Source organism: Urocitellus parryii, chromosome 15 (genome assembly GCF_045843805.1).
Source record: "Urocitellus parryii isolate mUroPar1 chromosome 15, mUroPar1.hap1, whole genome shotgun sequence".
Taxonomy (NCBI): domain Eukaryota; kingdom Metazoa; phylum Chordata; class Mammalia; order Rodentia; family Sciuridae; genus Urocitellus; species Urocitellus parryii.
In genome coordinates this window covers 48,957,963-48,964,118 of record NC_135545.1, presented here as the reverse complement: position 1 = coordinate 48,964,118, position 6,156 = coordinate 48,957,963, and the positions used below count along the sequence as shown (strand labels likewise).

At 41.1% G+C, this 6,156-nt stretch overlaps 1 non-coding gene across 1 annotated transcript; it reads left to right on the top strand.

Annotated features, from left to right (window-relative positions):
• The first annotated feature begins 668 nt into the window (after positions 1-668).
• Positions 669-775, top strand: LOC113197013 (U6 spliceosomal RNA). The gene has a single exon (XR_003302644.1). It is a non-coding gene; the product is annotated as a U6 spliceosomal RNA (small nuclear RNA).
• The last annotated feature ends 5,381 nt before the right edge of the window (positions 776-6,156 follow it).

Sequence of the window (6,156 nt, the reverse complement as noted above, 5' to 3'; positions counted from 1 at the left end):
AAGAAGAAAAAAAAAGGATAAAGTTACTCTGTCTTAATCTTGGCTACATCTCCAGCAGCCATTAAAGCAGATTGCCATAGTGGGTTTCTATAAACATTAGTTGAATAAATATAGGATCTTGCATCTGAACTTCAAGTATCAAAATTAGCTGAATAAACACCAGTTATGGGAGAAGACTGCCAAAAATAGCAAGGTGCTCTCTACACAAGTGCTATAGAAGTTAAGAGAGAAGGGGACACAGTGACAAAGCCACCAGGAATCTAGAACCAAAGTGACCTTGAATTTTGTGCAAGGTTCATTGTCAGATAAAAAGAAAGGCATTGCTGGACCTGGAGCAGAATTCATGAGCACCTGTGGAAGCTAAGAGCATGGGGAACGGCTATGTCAGAGAGAAGAAGGCCTGGGAACACAAGTGGGTGGTTTGGGGACAGAAAATGAAGGTCATTAAAACTCAGGCTGAAGGGGACTTAGAAAAGCAGCAAGTAAGTTTGAGTCTGGTCAAGCAAGGTTTTTGTAATGTGGGCCAAGACACTGGCTTCCTCTCCGTTTCACTAACTCCTCTCTTCTAAAACATGAATATTTATTTCTCATTCTCTGTTGGATACAAGACTCCAGGAGAGCCAGGAGGGTAAGAAATAATTCCTGTCCTCAAGAACTCGTGGTAAACTGTGCTCACTTCGGCAGCACACATACTAAAATTGGAACGATACAGAGAAGATTAGCAAGGCCCCTGCACAAGGATGACACGCAAATCCGTGAAGCGTTCCGTATTTTTTTACAAGTAGCTTTCATCAAAGACATAATATACAGCTATCAATGTCATGGGCTCCTGAAAACAGAGATGCTATTACAAACCCAAGAAAGATGGTTGTTGTGCTGCTGTTGTGCCATCTCAGGACCAGGGTGTTCACATATGCTGTGAACATCAAAGACAGTTATTCCATGTTCATCTGTCCTTCAGACCTTGGCTCTACAGCTAATTTATATGTGTAAATGTGCTCCAGACACCACTTTTGAGGAACTCTGTGTATGCATGCATCCCTGGCACTGGAGCAACCACCACTATACGCTAGCCAGAACTGTCAGAACCCTAGCTGCTGTTGATCTCAAATGACTATGTACAGACCTTGGCACTGTGGCTATTCTATGAGTGCCTCAGACACAAGAAGCACTCATAGAATAGTGCATGAAATAGACATGAAACTTTTTATATAATCTGAACCGCACACTAGAAGTATCCCCTGATCTACAACATCTCCCTTGGGAGAGAGTTCAGGAGCGCCCTAGGGTCCTTCACCATGGAAGACTCAATTTAAAAAAAAAAAAAAAAAGAACTCATGGTAAACTGCAATGAAAGAGATACAGTCAAGTACCAGACCAAGTACTGGGTATGATGGTACATGCCTATAATCCCAGCAACTTGGGAGGCTGAGGCTGGAGGATCACAAGTACAAGGTCAGCCTCAGCAATTTAGTGAGACCCTGTCTCCAAAAAAAAAAGGTCTGGGAATGCAGCTCAGTAACAGAGCACCCCTGGGTTCAATCCCTGTACTAAAAGGAAAAAAAAAAAAAGGTACAAGATGAAGTAAAGGGCTGGGGATGTGGCTCAGTGGTAGAATGCTTGCTTAGCATGTGCGAGACCCTGGGTTCAATCCCCAGAACCATAAAAATAAATGAGTAAATAAAGATAAAGTAACAGGCTATGATGGTGTTGAATACTGTTTCCACAAATTATCACCAAAGCATGTGTCGATAAAACAAAGCTGAGTGAATTATTCATCATAATCAGAGAGAACACTGGGTCCACAGAGGCTTACTCATGCCCAAAGAGACAAAGGTAAGTCAAGATTTTTAATTCTGGTTTAAGGCAGGTCTTCCAATGTGGAAGCTTGATTTGAATTGAGAAAGTATTAGGACATGATAGTTTAGGATTGATAAACAGAGTAGTGCAAGAATTTTTAGGTGAAAAATTCAAAGAGCCTTGTGCTAACTGTCCACTGAGGCTTTCTAATATGAGCTTATATAACTCTCTGTCAGCCCTTGGAATAAAAAAAAAAATAGTCATTTATAACTTGTACCTTCCTGGGAAAGAGACTTGTGGAATAGTAAAGTTATGTTAAAGACAATAAACTAATAGTCCTGCTAATGTAGATTATAAATTATGTAGATGCTTTGATTTCTCAGTGAACACACATGCAAAGAGCAGAAGAAGCAAAACAAAAAGAAAAGGGCCTAGATTTGCCAACTGGAATCAGAGAAGACTTAAGAGAAGAGTAGCCTCCATATCAAGATCAAATGAAGATGGGCATGGTGTTACACGCCTATAACCCCTGCAGTTCGAGAGGCTGATGCAGGAGGAGCACAAGTTCAAAGCCAGCCTCAGCAAAAGTGAGGCAATAAGCAACTCAGTGAGACCCTGTGGCTAAGTGGTTGAGTGCCCCTGAGTTCAATCCCTGGTACCCCCCAAAAAAAGGATCATAAAATATGCAGGAGCTTGCCCAATGTATAAAAAAAAAAGAGAGAGAGAGAGAGAGAGAAAGGACCCAAGGAAAGGGCATACTATTGTGAAAGGAAGGTATAAAACACCTCTGGTCTGGTGGACTTCATGTAGTTTATAAAAGCAGAGACTTGCTGTGATTTTAAAATAGAAATTGATGCATTTTTATTTTATCACTTTTAATATAATACCGAGTATATTGTTGCGAATGAACTTTCTACATAAGTTAAAGATGATTTTTAAGAGAGGGTTGGAGAAAGTTTGGATGACAGTTACCAAGATACAGGGACATAGGAGGAATGAGTTCTAGCGGTCTACAGCACCGTAGGTGAGCCTAGTTTACAACTTCCTACGTGTGTTATAAAGAACTAGCAAGAGGAGCCTGTTGGCTCTAAATACAAAGAAGTAATGAGCATCTAAGGAGATGGAAATAACAATTACCCTGATTTGATCATCACATTGCTCACATGTATTGAGCTATCCCCTTGCGTCCCCTGTAAACATGGACAATTATTACATGTCAACTAAAAATAAGTCTCATAAAAATTTTTTTCTGAAACCACTTTTGTGTTTAAAGAGAAGCTTGAAAACAGATACGGTTTGGGGATACGAACTTCAAATCATGTATTTTCTCAAAATAGATATATTTTTTAGAACAAACTGTTAAATGCACAGAAAGAATAAAAGAGAAAGGAAGTGGGGAGCTTCCAGCAGGGTTCTTAGCATCTCTGAGGCAGTGTGATGGCATTCAAATTCTCCAAGAAAGAAAGGAAATATTCCACTGGACTGAAAGCCAGAGTTGAGATGGTTTAGATCTTCCTCCTTCATGCCAGAGAATTTGGGGGAAACTCATCCCAGTGGATTAGGATTGCAGTGCAGTATAATAGAAGAGATGGATGGCCTCGAAGGTGATTTAATCAGAAAATACATTTCAAAAGCAAAAGTGCGGTTTGGTGCAAGAACATCAGGAAACCAATCAGCATCTGATGCTCTTAATAGCCATCACCAAAAACCTGCATCTTCATTCCTTTGATGCCCTTGTCTGATAAGGGTCAAGGGACCCCCAGCTGGCTCTGCTGTGAGTTGGTCAGACCCAGGTCTGCCAGCCAGTGATGAAGGCAATTCAGATTCCACAAGCTGCAAGCCTGCTAACCCCACACCTGAGAGCCCAGACAGATTCAAAACAACCAGCTAATTAAACCTGGAGCACTAAGCTATCATCATCCGAGATTCATGGGCATCCAACAAGCAGAAGAACTAGCAACACGGCGTTCGGCAACAGCTGTCACCTGCTATAATGTTCTTTAATTATCTTAAAATCTGTAAGAACTGACAAATGGGTGACAAAATGCAATTTTCTGTGTCAGGAAGCGAGAGACAAGCCTGCGTTACTTTGATGAGAGGAAATACTGTAAAATCATCTCTCGCAGCCCTCCTTATTGCAGAGGGGGGGATTGTTGTCACTCAATTCTGGTCTGTAAACACACTCATTATGGGACTCCTGGAGGGACACGTTCCCTTCTTTATAAGATTGAGTAGGAAAGGTTGGAATAGGCACTGGGCTGTGCTATGTTCATCCCTAGCACTAGTCTCAAACTCGGTCCTCAGCCCGGCCACACTACATATTTCCTGCAGAGATGCTTTCCAGGGTGGACCATTAGCAGAGACCCAGGTTTGCTGAGGTCATGTTGTGCCTCCTGCCATGAACCCCCTCCGGGTGCCCATCTAAATTGTGGCCTAACCCCTCTGGGCTGCTGTGGTGTTTATGACCTCTGTGAGGATTTCCATTAGTCCCTAATTTCTGTTGGTCATTATGTTCTACTGAACGTACATGACCACATCCTTTGTTCCTTGAGGGCAAGTTTGCTTCTATCATTTGTGCAGTTTTGCCAGCCTTTATGGGTCAAAAGTGTTCACCAGAACACAAAATGAATTGCAGAAAGAAAGGTCACGGGGTAGTAAATAGATCTTAACCACATTAGCTAGAAAACCACATCTTCTATATGGAGCAGGAGAGAACTCATAAGCCAAGAGCATTATACCACTCATGCTCCCAGGACATTAAACAAAGAAAAATATGGGCCAGCTCACATTGGCTGAGGGCACAGGGTGGCCCTCAGAGTCTGAGGAAAACATATATAACTGGGTTCTACAATAGACCGCAATATATAATGGAAATGTGTGTGTGTGTGTGTGTGTGTGTGTGTGTGGTTTTGTTTGTTTGGGGTTTTTTTTTTTTTTTTTGAGATTTTTGAGAGACAAATAGCATAATCAATCAGCATGCTCCAAGACTGCTGACACTCCAAAAGGATCTCTCATAATTCTCAAGACATACAGTATTTGTAACTTGTTCTTACAAAGTGCACGAAAATATGAATGTCTGGAACACTGGTTACAGATTCAAAGTATCATAATGGAATTTTTAGATTAAGATTTAAATCAGAGTGACCATAGATGGCTCAGTGGATATTTCTGCCCACTCATTAGGAGTGTAACCATTTAAATTTTCTACTTAAAAATCCTTTTATGCAATTAGCATTTATACATTATTTTTCATGTATGTTAGCCACTAACACGGTCTGTTTTCAAGATCTCTGAGATGTGAGATATGTGGGGATGAGGTTATCTATGAAATGAGGGGCCACTGTGTGATTTGGCAATTGCAGAGCAAGTCTTCCTGAAATACAAATTTGAACCTGTGGACTCTGTGATGGCTAACGTTTCGGGGTGATCCAGATCCACAATCATGACATGTGCATTTGCTTCCCAGTTTTTCGGCCACCATCTTCAGGACAGGCCATGACTTTCCACACTTGAGCATTTCTGGGCTTCCTCAGACCTGTGAAACACTCCTCTCCAGTTCTTTAATCTCCTGGTTGACTATGAGGCCCAAGATCACACAGGTAAAGCCTTTGTGCACTCTCTATACTTAGTAAATACCAAGGCTCTCTCTCCCCACTCAATTCTGCCAGCTCTCCTTGGATCCCTTGAGCATGCAGAACCTATAGGCAATCAATACTTAACCTTGTGCCCTTGAGTATCTCTATTTAACTATGTCAAGTTTTATTTCTAATCCCTTCATATAAGATTGTAAACTTCTTGAGGGCGTTTGTATCCTCATCTGTGGAATGAGAGAGTGGTTTTAAAGGTCTCTGGGTTTCTTCTTACTCTAAAATTCTGATGATCTCTGTTGTTACTTTGTCTATGAATCCCAAAACACTCAGTACAAAGATAAGAATACCTTAGCTCAGTAACTACTTAAAGAGTTAAAAGAGAAACTATCCTTACCACAATTCTATCAAGAGCAGATCTAAAGGGAACCTTCTTGGCATTAGCATTAGAATAACATTCAATAGATTTTCAATTTCAATTTTAGAGCTAAGAAAATTTACAGGATTTTTTTTTCTTTATTTTTGTAAAACTGTGGGGCAACAGAGAGCCAGGCAGCCTGGCAGAACCTCCCTGGCTCCTCCAGGAGGCAGCACTCTGTATTTCAAAGGCTTCCTCCAATGCACCAGGGTTTCCGCTGACCTCATTCATGAAAACTGACTCAAGGCAGAATTCCATGTCCTTCTACTTTCCTCATCCTCAAAGTTGACTGACTATTAGGGAGAACTCTAGTAACACTTCCATGTGATTCAATGTCATACAATTTACCAA